The sequence below is a fragment of the Leuciscus leuciscus genome, assembly GCF_965113295.1.
Source record: "Leuciscus leuciscus genome assembly, chromosome: 11".
NCBI classification, from domain to species: Eukaryota; Metazoa; Chordata; class Actinopteri; order Cypriniformes; family Leuciscidae; genus Leuciscus; species Leuciscus leuciscus.
In genome coordinates, this window is record NC_138735.1 from 10929732 (window position 1) to 10942521 (window position 12790).

Below are 12790 nucleotides of genomic sequence, written 5' to 3' on the forward strand. Positions count from 1 at the left end.
CACAACACAAACCAAATGTAGCTGAATAATGACAAGTCATCGGTAGAGCTGATGTATAACCATTTAAAATCTGTTTCATAATTGATTAATTTTGCAACACTGACAGTTATTGAACTGAACTGAATCAACACTGGACTAAATTGACCTGCAATAATGACCCTATTGACTTCTGTAGACATGCTTTATAGCTGAAATTAAAGGAGCTGTATGTAAGAAATGTATTTCAATTAATCATAAAATGGCCCTGATATGTCACTAGACATTAAAGGCAAGGCAAGGCAAGTTTATTTATATAGCACATTTCACACAATGGCAATTCAAAGTGCTTTACATAGAATAAATTAAAATAATAAAAAGAAATAAGAATAATTAAAACAGTTTAGAAAAATAAAAAATAAAATACAGTACAAACAGTCGGACGAACATTGGCACAGTGCTCATTCAGTAAATGCATAGATAAACAGATGTGTTTTGAGTCTGGATTTGAATGTGACTACAGTAGGAGCACATCTGATCTCCTCTGGAAGCTGGTTCCAGCTGCTGCTGGCATAATAGCTAAAAGCAGACTCGCCATGCTTAGAGTGAACCCTTGGTATTTCAAGCTGATATGATCCTAATGATCTGAGTGATCTGTTGGGTTTATATTCAGTGAGCATATCTGCAATGTATTGAGGTCCTAGGCCATTGAATGATTTATATACCAGTAATAATACTTTAAAATCAATCCTAAGTTTAACTGGGAGCCAGTGTAAAGACCTGAGGACTGGTGTGATATGTTCATATTTTCTGGTTCTGCTCAGAATCCTGGCGGCAGCGTTCTGTATGAGCTGCAACTGTCTTATGGTCTTTTTGGGAAGGCCAGTGAGGAGTCCATTACAATAATCCACCCTGCTGGTGATGAAAGCATGCACAAGTTTCTCTAAGTCTTGTCTGGAAACAAAGCATCTAATTCTTGCAATATTTTTCAGATGATAGAATGCTGATTTAGTTATTGCTTTGACATGACTACTGAAACTAAGCTCTGACTCTAGTGTCACACCAAGATTCCTGACTTGATTTTTGGTTGTTTGACCCCTAGAGTGAAGGTATGCGTTCACCTTGAGAACTTCATCTTTGATTCCAAACGCAATGACTTCAGTTTTGTCTTAGTTTAACTGAAGAAAGTTTTGACACATCCAACTGTTGACTTCATCAATGCATTGGCACAGGGAGTCAATGGGGCTGTAATCGTTGGGCGATAGGGCTAAGTAGAGCTGTGTGTCGTCTGCATAGCTGTGGTAAGAGATTTGGTTCTTTCTCATTATTTGGCTCATTGGGAGCATATACAGGTTAAACAGGAGTGGCGCAAGAATTGAGCCTTGAGGGACTCCGCATGTCATGGATGTCCACTCAGACTTATGGTCTCCTATACTCACATAATAACCTCTCCCATCTAAGTATGACCTGAACCATTTTAGGACTATCCCAGAAAGCCCCACCCAGTTTTCCAGCCTGTCCAGAAGTATGTTGTGATCGACAGTGTCAAATGCAGCACTGAGGTCGAGTAGTACCAGCACTGATAATTTGCCTGAGTCAGTATTTAAGCGAATATCGTTTATTATCTTTATGAGCGCTGTCTCTGTGCTGTGATGCGGTCGGAAACCAGATTGAAAATTGTCAAAGTATCCATTCGAGCATAAGAATTTGTTCAGCTGATTGAAGACAACTTTTTCAATGATCTTACCTATGAAAGGAAGATTTGAGATTGGTCTATAGTTGCTTAATATGGTCTTATCCAGATTGCTCTTTTTCAGGAGGGGCTTGACAACTGCAGTTTTTAGGGAGTTTGGAAAACTCCCAGAGAGAAGTGAAGCATTTACCACTTCTAGAAGATCTGCTTCTAAACTGTTTAACACACTTTTGAAAAACGATGTGGGAAGTGTGTCAAGAGCGCAGGTTGATGTTTTAAGGTGCTGTACGGTTTCTTCCAAAATTTTGCCATCAATTTCTTTGAAATCAGACATAGTAACTACTTTCTCAGGTGGTTTGATCTGTCTGACCCCAGCGCAAGTCAAGGATGTGCTGATCACCTTTCTGATATTATTGATTTTCTCAGAGAAGAAAGAAGCAAACTCACGGCACTTGCTGTCTAAGAGCATTTCACTGGGAATCTGGCTTGGGGGGTTTGTCAGTCTCTCTACAGTAGCAAAAAGGGATAGTTCACTTTGAAATTTAATTTTGGTATGTTTTAGCTTACCTCAAGGGCATCCAAGATGTAGGTGTCTTTTTTTCCGCAGTAGTTTCAATTTTGATATTTTTAGGTCAAACCGTTCTTGTCTGTCAGTCATATAATGCAGGTCTGTGGTCACTGTCTCAAAGAGCATGCACAGAGTCCAAATTAAAACAATTCCCCATCGTACAAATTAAACAATTCCCCATCGTAAGTACACATTGATGGCCTAAGACACGAAACGAGCGGTTTGTGTGAGAAAACGAACAGTATTTATATCGTTTTTACCTCTTGTACACAGCCACGTCCAAGTGATCTGAGAGCGCGGGCGGGTATAGATATATACAATAGAAGTCGCCTTGGCTACAGTTTCGTTCCAATGAACTGCAGTAGCCAAGGCGACTTCTATTGATGTATATATCTATGACCATAGACCTGCATTATGACTGACAGACAAGAACGGTTTGACCTAAAAATATCAAAATTTAAACTACTGCGGAAAAAAAGACACCTACATCTTGGATGCCCTTGAGGTAAGCTAAAACATACCAAAATTTAATTTCAAAGTGAACTATCCCTTTAAGAAATCATGTTCATTTCAAATACTTACATCACTGACAACAGTAGTCCAGCCAGGATATTGTCATTTAAAAAGTGAAGTTGCAGCCCTCAACTGATGTTGATGTTGTCATCTTGTGTTTTGGCCTGAAGCTCCACCCTCCGGCTATCTACCAATCACGAAGTCAGTAGTGTTTCGGCATCCGGGTTGCTAGCTCAGCGCTAGTTACCACAGCTGCAGCTACAAACGTTCGTGCTGGATCCTGCAGCCTATCTGGCAACCTCGAGTCAGGGGGGAGGGGGAGGGGATACACCGCTCTACAGTAATTTGAAAGTGATTGCAGTACCAGTTTTGGCCACAATCTTACATATGGCTCCTTTACGAGTGTTTTATAAACTTTGGACAACTAGAACTGAACTGAATCAACACTGAACTGACCTGAGCTGAATAATGATTATAGAGCTGCTTTATAGTTGAATTAAGTTTTTTACTGATAAACCTTTGCAACAGTCACATTACTGAACTTAACTGAATCAACTAAATTAAGCTGAATAACGACAGCAGAGCTGCCAACTCTCACGCGTATTCACAGTGAGACTCACTAGATTGACACTTTTCACACGCTCTCACGCCACACATCCATTTTCTCACACACAGAAAAATCGTGAAGCAAAGAGGACACGGAGACCGACAGAGCAGGTTACTTATGATATATAAAAAAAAAAATCTCAGCTCTCAGATTATGTCAGTTTTATTACGAAATTCAAACAATACCGTTTTGGCGTTTGTAAATGTGAAGTGACAGATCCCTAGCGGCACGTGAACCGATCATCTCTACTAGCTAATAGTAAATAAACACGAATGAACAATGTTGAAAGAAACAGTACAACTTACCGAAATGTATATTCATCATACATAATATCGATCAATCAGTGTTTTTCAACCATGGAAAGGGTCAATAAAACAGCTGGAGAACAATTATGTCACATAACATTTACCTCAGGAAAGCCATTTAATGACCATAATAAAGGCTAAAGCACGTTAGTTGGCTAAAAAAAGAGCTATAGAGAGTATTTTGCTAAATATGCTATACATATTTATTATATTTTTACTTATATCATTAAATAAAGTTGTTATTATAATAAAAAACGCATTATATTTAATTTGAGTTATTTTTAACCTTAAATAATACTACCAGCTGATAGGGCTGTCTGTATGTTTACAGCATTAGGTGAGATTTTTTTTTTCTTGAGAAAAATGAACGCCTATCTTGTGTAGTCTACCTAATATTTATCAAATGACTCAATATTAAATCAAATCACAAGAATTGAATTGAATTGAAATCGTGAAATTTGTTTCAAGCAATAATAATAAATAAAAAAACAGCTTACCAGAAATTGTACCATATAAACATTGTAACATTATTGTCATTAAACCTAATAAAATTCAGTTTAGTTACTAAAATGTTTTGACAACCACAATACACTTATTGTGATGCAAGATTTTTACATCCCCCAATCGCAAAACTCAAAAGTTGGCAGCTATGATATTGTCTTTCTAGCTGCTTTAGTGTTGAAATTGTATTCATTTAATAATTGAAGGACTTGAAGAATTGTGCACCTTTAAAGGTATACTGTGTAGGAATTTCTCCCATCTAGCGGTGAAATTGTATTTTGCATTCAAACGAATAGTGCTCTCTTGCTTCTCGCTTTTTCAAATGCGTTTTGCAACTACGGTAGCCGTTATGATCTGTTCGTAGTGGTGATGTAGTTCGTTATTTCGCTTTTTTGGCAACGAGGATTCCTTCTCCTGTGACTCGGCTTAAGTATGATCCTGCATTATAAAGTACTGTGCAGTGCAGCCTTTCAAATTTGCCGGGGCAGTGACAAGCGCCTCTCACTGATCTCCTTGTCCACCACAATGTGAAAACTAGTACAGAACTATGCTGCGATAGAGAGCTCTCCTTTTCCTTCTTTTTTGGTGCGTGGTGAGCGCCCCAAAAACTTGGAAAATAACTGCAAACTTAGAGCAGAAAACTCGCTTTGACGCATTAGTTATCTCACTCTAATTGACAAAGTCACTCAACAATTTAAGGAACTATTGCTTTAGGGACGTTACCTTGCGGCTCTGTAAGTAAACTGTTAAGCAAATAATTCCCCAAATCTGCTGAGGACAGCTTCTTAAAATCTTCCACGGGGAAGAGAGCGAGAATGACAAAACGGCAGGTGGCTGCGCTTTAGATTCAGGGAGATGGAACTCCCTGATCACTGCAGCGATTGGTCTGCCACGTTTGGCAGACATGGTGTAATTGGTACTTCCACGATCGGTCACGCCAGAGGCATTCCCATAGGTGAGATACCGAATGAATGTTAGAAAGAGAACAATCCCCGTTTGTTGCGGATCCGCGAAAACGACTAAAAGTGCCTTGTTATGCATACAAGGCCAGTAGTTGGCGATGTCACTTTGTAAAGAAACACTACGCACCTACCCGTAGGAAAGAAAAATCAAAAGTGATATCTCAAAAGTTTCTCCTAGATAGAAATGAGGTTACTTTAACTTCAAATGTAGTCTCCTGCTTCTCACACTTGTCTCCTGAGACAAAAACTCTAACACTCTCACAATTGTCTCCTTAAAAGTTTCAGAAGATATCTCAATAACATCACACACTGTGCTTAGACTTTTCTCCTAAACTAAAGACTGCAATTGTCTCACACTTGTCTCCTCTAAAGCTTAGAAGAGATCTCAGAAAAATCACAAACTGTGCTCAGACTTTTCTCCTCAGCTCTCTGGATCTCTCACACTTGTCTCGATCCTCTAAAGTTTAAAAGAGATCTCAATATCATCACACACTGTGCTTAGACTTTTCTCCTAAACTAAAGACTCCAATTGTCTCACACTTGTCTCCTCTAAAGTTTAGAAGAGATCTCAGAAAAATCACAAACTGCGCTCAGACTTTTCTCCTCAGCTCTCTGGATCTCTCACACTTGTCTCGATCCTCTAAAGTTTAAAAGAGATCTCAATATCATCACACACTGTGCTTAGACTTTTCTCCTAAACTAAAGACTCCAATTGTCTCACACTTGTCTCCTCTAAAGTTTAGAAGAGATCTCAGAAAAATCACAAACTGCGCTCAGACTTTTCTCCTCAGCTCTCTGGATCTCTCACACTTGTCTCGATCCTCTAAAGTTTAAAAGAGATCTCAATATCATCACACACTGTGCTTAGACTTTTCTCCTAGACTAAATGCACCAATGGTCTCACACTTGTCTCCTCTTAAGTTTAAAAGAGATATCAATAACATCACACACTGTGCTCAGACTTTTCTCCCAAACTAAAGACTCTAATGGTCTCACATTTGTCTCTAACTTTTAAAAGAGTCAAGTCAAATCACCTTTATATAGCGCTTTTTACAATACAAATCGTTTCAAAGCATCTTTACAGTGATAACAGGAAAATAATGCAACATAGTTTGTTTCTAGAAGAAAATAGAGTCATAGTCCAGCTTAAGGAAGTTCAGTGATGGTTAATTTTTGTTGGAAAAAAGTTATTAATTTAGTTCTTTTACATAGCCACTCAGGAGAAAACCATGATGTCATCGTCCAGCTCAGTTCAGTTCTCATATAATGGTGTCAATGCATGCAGATAAATAATATTGATCACACACTGTGCTCAGACTTTTCTCCTAAACTAAAGACTCCAATGGTCTCACATTTGTCTCCTATAAAGTTTATAAGAGATCTCAATAACATCACACTGTACTCAGACTTTTCTCCTAAACTAAAGACTCCAATGGTCTCACATTTGTCTCCTATAAAGTTTATAAGAGATCTCAATAACATCACACACTATGCTTAGACATTTCTCGTAAACTTAAGACTCCAATGGTCTCACACTTGTCTCCTCTAAAGTTTCAGAAGATATCTCAGTAACATCACACACTGTGCTCAGACTTTTGTCCTAAACTAAAGACTCCAATGGTCTCACACTTGTCTTCTCTGAAGTTTTAGAAGAGATCTCAATAACATCACACACAGTGGTCAGATTTTTTCCATATATTGTCAAAGTGTACATATAGGCTGAAGTTTTAGTAATGGCTTTTCATAAATTCAAAATATAATATCATGGCAAAAGTGTTTGCAACGTAAAACAAATGTTTGCTTTTGAGATGTGTTTGTGATATTTTGAATGCAGTGTTTCATTTTGCAAGAGATGTGAGGAATTTTGCATTTTGTGTGTGCAATTCTTGGATTTGTGTGTAAAGTTTTGAAAAAAAGAGGCAACGTTTTGAAAATGTGTGTAAGCAGTTGAAAAAAACTGCAATATGTTTACTTCATAAAAGCCTTTTATGCAACATCCAAGCTTGTGGGTAATTAAGTAAAGATTAATTAATTTTGATGAGAGCACAGCAATGGTAGTAGTACTTGCCAAACACCATTAATTTGAGTGAAGGACAAGCTGTTTATTTACTTAATAGCTAAAATGAACAGAAATGATGGATGGAGATATTAGTCATGACATGTGTAAGTGAGAGAGAGTGAGATCGCAAACAATGAGACCAGCAGACCGTCATGCTAAAAGAATGAAATAATACCACAAATGTCAGCAGAATTTCAGCAGTCAGTTACCATAACCATAGATACAGCACATTATTTTAATGTTTTTAATATTCAGTAATAAGTATTTCCTGACAATTCATCTGATAGTAGCCAAGTATTTTAAAAAATCTGCTTTTGTGGACCTACACATGGTTCATCATCTAAATTAAGCTAGACAGCCTTGTACTACAGGATTTCCTTAAAACATTTATCAACATCTGAAAAAATGGTAGTTCATCATTGTTTCCCCCATGGAAAAACAATATCTAAACCTATACAATAATTAAGCATGGCATAAATATTTTTGTAGAAAAAAGGAAGTCGTAGCACCTTCTCGTTGTGTTTAGTACAGGGCAGAAGGAAGCCACCGTTTGCTAGGAACGGATGCTGACAAACAGTTATAAAAGCCACCATGGGAAAATCCAGTACAGCGGCTCAGGCCAAGCAGTCGTTATGGAAACAATCTCAGACAGGCTTTCATCTGGAATGGATGGTCACGGCACTGAGAGGTTACCATGGCTATCAGTATTGTATTAGGGGTTTATGGGATCTCTTCTGCTGAGAATGTAATCTCTAGCCAGAATTCTGCAGGAAATCTGCTGGAATTATCAGTTTTCCTCTCCCGTCTGGGATATATGCTGCAGGAATTCTTGAAAGATCAACACCTGTGTCTAGACAACCACACACACAGTTCAGGGAGGGCATGTGTGGAGTTTGGTACAGCGTATCTTGTGCTCTCCACTTGCTGTTGATTCTTGGTGAGCTGTGTTTCTTGGTAACACTGCACCAGACTAAAGCCCTGCTCCAAAACCAAGAGCTACCTAGACTGCATTGCTGACTTCTAACATTGCCTACCTTCCTTTAGGTTCTAAAGGATTAGAATTGCATGGAAGTTCTGGCAGCATTATATGTTTCCTGGAGGGCCACTTTCCTGTTTCAAAATACCTGCCTGGAAGTTTCTACACTCCTGAAGACCTTGATTAGCTGGTTCAGGTGTGTTTAATAGGACTAGGGCTATACTCTATTGGAAGGTGGCCCTCCAGGAGCAAGATTGGACACCTCTGCTCTAAAACAGTGCAGATAGTATACAAGAACATATCGTGAGTGATCCCATAGGAAGTAGCTGATAATGCAGACAGTGGACAGCAAGCCAGCTCACTCGATTTTGGAACACAGAAACGCAAAACGCAGCTCCAATGACAACACAATCCGGTGAGCGGAACTCTGCTGTTCTGGGGCTCTTTATGAAACTGGCTCGGGACACCTCAGTAAGTTTATCTTCTGAGAGGAACATTATTTTGGCTAACTACACAATCATTACTACTGCAGTGATCAAATTATGCAACAATTTTACAAAACTAGCATCTGATTATTAGAAACTAAACGTTTTAAAGATTAGTATAAACTAATAAAAAGTATAAACTTTACAAAACTAGACAATTTTCCACCACACTGACCAGCAGAACTTTGCAGCCTAACTTTGCAGGGGCTTGTTTGATTCAGTTGTGAAAGCTGTGAATCTAATTAGGAACACATCTCTGAAATCAAGGTATGCCAGAGACTTAGAAGCAGAAATTTAGCACCTGCTTATTTCTATGAATACCGTTTAAAAAAAGAAATGATACCATTATTGTCTCCATGTAAACAACAAAAATGCATATTTGTGAAAACTGTGACATCATGCGCATGCATATTATGTATTCAGGACCCTATTTTAAAGACCTAAGCACATGGTCTAAAGCGCACGGCGCAAGTTCACTTAGGGCGTGTCCGAATCCACTTTTGCTAGTTTAACGACGGGAAAAATGGTCACCACGGTTGTTCCTATTCTCATAATGAGTAATGGGTGTGTTATAGGATTTACGTGCGTTAAACCAATCAGAGTCTCATCTCCCATCCCCTTTAAATGCCAGTTGTGCTCGCGCCATGGCAGATTCGCTATTTACATGATGGAATTTGATAGTGGAAAGACCGAACACTTCTCCAGAGCGCAAACGGAACTGCTTGTGTGTGAGGTAAAAGTGTGCAAGCAGACCATCTACGGGACAAGCCGGATTCCACCATATGTACACAATAATAATCTTTTACATTGAAATACATTTATTTTAAATATTTGGTATGTTTGTGTGCTGCTGTGCATCCCTGTGTGTTTAATAAGTCAAGTCAAGTCAAGTCAAGTTTATTTGTATAGCGCTTTTCACAATACAGATTGTATCAAAGCAGCTTCACAGTATTAAATTAAAATAATACAACAAAGTTTGTTTCAAGAGGAATTTATTGATTGATAAAATTAAATTAAATATCCCCAAAATATCCCCAACTGAGCAAGCCAAAGGCAACAGTGGCAAGGAACCGAAAAACTCCATCAAGTGACCTAATGGTGTCCTAAAACTCCATCAGGTGACCTAATGAAAAAAAAAAAAAAAAAAAAAAAAAAACCTTGGGAGAACCCAGGCTCAGTCGGGGGCCAGTTCTCCTCTGGCATTTATGAGCTAGAGGCCGGATTGTAGTTTGAACTGTAGGATTATATGAATGCCTGGCTGAAGAGATGCGACTTTGATCTAGTTTTAAACTGGGAGAGCGAGTCTGAGCAACGAACAGTATCAGGAAGACTATTCCAGAGTTTTGGAGCCAAATGTGAAAATGCTCTCCCTCCTTTGGTGGTTCTGGATATCCTAGGTATGACCAAAAGCCTTGAATTTAGTGATCTTAAAGAGCGCGATGGATTATAGGGCGATAGAAGATCCGTTAAATAGACTGGAGCTAAGCCGTTTAGGGCTTTATAAGTCAGTAGCAATACCTTGTAATTAATACGGAACTTTATAGGTAACCAATAAGCAGAGTGTACGCGCGTTGTGGACCCGCCTATAGGCACACATTACTAACTCGCTCATTAAATAACAAAAAAAATATTGTGCCATTGACTTTACGCCAACAATGCGCCAAAACACACCTCGTTTTCAGACCAGCACGCCCATGGGCGCACAAATGGGTGCAAATGCATTTGCTATTTAAACAACGTGGCGCAGGACGTGAAAATGATAACTGCGTCGGACTGAAACTAGCAAAAAAAGTAAGATAGGGCCCTCAGTCTATAGACGTGTAGTGTTACTTTACAAAGTGACGTCGTGAACTACTGGCCTGGCATGCATAATAGTGGAATGGAATGCACTTTAGTCGTTTTCATGGATCCGTGTGAACGGGGATCATTTTGACAACACTGACCTCTATATGCGAAAAAAGCAAAGGAAAAACTTTTCTGTTCCCTTTCGAAAGGGAACTCGCACTGCGTCGATGACGCTTTGGGGAACGCCTCAGGCGTGACAGGTGTCTGAAATCACTATCAAATCACGGCAATCACATTGACCGGCGACAGCCCGTGAATCATTAACATGAATGATTAACGTGCGACCTGCAAGTATAAAAGGGCGCCTTGCAAACATGACAATCATCTTATCGTCTTCAGGGACTGTCTGTTTGAATATTCACTAGAGGAATCGTGGAAAAAAAGGAATATGAAACGCACGGAGAAGGCTGAAAGCTTCCGGAAATGTGCAGACCCGTGTCCAAGGTACTTGACGCCGGCTGATACACACGAACTGTGCGTTCTCTGTCTGGGCAAAGAGCACGCACAGGCGGTTCTCGAGGGAGCCGCCTGTGCAAACTGTGAGCGTTTTCCGTTGAGAACGCTCCGCTCTCGTCTAGCCCTCTTCTCGAGTGAGGAGGGCTCACCATCTGTACCTCGTGGCTCAGGTCCCGCTCGCGCTGAGGCAGAGCGGCGACTTGTGTCATGGGGTTCCCAGAGGGATCTCGCCGATCGCCTTGAGAGGGGTGTTCACCTCTCAGATGATTCGGCGGATGACGAGGGTGAGTAGCAGGTGGATGACGAAGAAGATTTTTCTCCGACTATTCCTGCAGCGGGTGCTCTTCAGGACGAGCAGGTGATGGATGATGAGGAGATCATTCAGGTGGATCCCGAACCCTCTCAGCCACCCTGCCCCGTGTACGCAGAGCTGGTGGATGTAATGGAGTGCGCCACCGGCAGGCTGCAGCTGCCATGGCGACGCGCTAGGGGAGAGATCGTTCGCGGCAGGCTCGACGATCGTTTTCTCCCCGGCCATAAACCACCAGCTCAGGTGAGCCTTCCATTTCTCCCCGACCTTCACATTGAGGTCGAGAGGGCATGGAAGAACCCATACTCTGCCCGTATCCACCGACATCAGCGGGCTAGTTTCGCTGATGTCGAGGGGATCGAAGAGCATGGGTATGTGTCGATGCCGCCCATTGATCTCGTGTCTGGGCGGGCATCGACACTGAGAGCTCCAACCCTGCCATCCAAACCGCTAAAAACAACGGCTTGTTTGAATGGTAGAGCGTACACGGCAGCAGGTCAGGCCGGTGCTGCCCTGCACACCATGGCGGTACTGCAGGCGTACCAGGCCGACCTGCTGGGGGATCTCAACCAGGGGGCAGGAATGTCCCCTGAGGCGGTGGCTGAGCTGCGCCGGACCACAGATCTTGCTCTCCGGGCCACCAAACAAACCGCTGCGTCGATCGGTCGATCGATGGCAGCGATGGTGGCCACGGAGAGACATCTGTGGCTAAATCTAGCCGACATCGGGGAGAAAGAGAAGGCCTTTCTCCTCGATTCGCCGGTTTCGCCCTCTGAACTCTTCGGCACCTCCGTAGAGGCGGTGGTGGGGAAGTTCAGGGAGGCGAAGGCGTGCTCAGCGGCGTTTAAAACCTGTATACCGCTGAGATCCGCGTCCACGCCCAGGCAGGCGGGAGGACCTGGCCCTTCTTGGTCTGAGGATCGTAGGCAGGGCCAGCGAGCCAGCGTCACCTCTCGTGCGCCCCCTCCTGGGAGGAGCAGGGCGCAGAAGAGGCGTGACTCCCGCAACAGGAGGGATTTGAGGGAGGTCATCCACAACAAACGACAGCGTCGGTGAGGGATGACCTCCTCAGAGGGTCATAAAATCTGCCCTCCCCTCTGTTTCCGACTCCCCAGGTGTTCATTACATCAGGCCTGGGGCGGGGCCTATGATGAGAACAATGTTCTGATGGCCCGCCTAGGCTTGGTTAGTGAGAGCGCCTCTTTCAGGCATATAAAGTGATGGACCCCAGGTTCATAAAGAACTATCTGGCGAGTCTTCACTCCGCATGCCGCAGGTGAGCTGACTGGTCTTCCTAAAGAGTAATTTTGTGAAAAATAAATACTAATATGTATCTCTCTACAGACCTCGTTCCCTGTATAGAGCTATGGGGTCATGTCAAAGTCATACGGTAAGGTACATTTTGGATTTGTAAGGGCCCTGAAGTTCCCCTTAGGTGGCTAGAACGATAGGAAGAAGCACCAGCTAAAGTGTGGGCTTCTCTTGTGTTGTGAACTGTGTTAGCCCTTGGGCTGTTAGCCACCTCAGGGTAGAG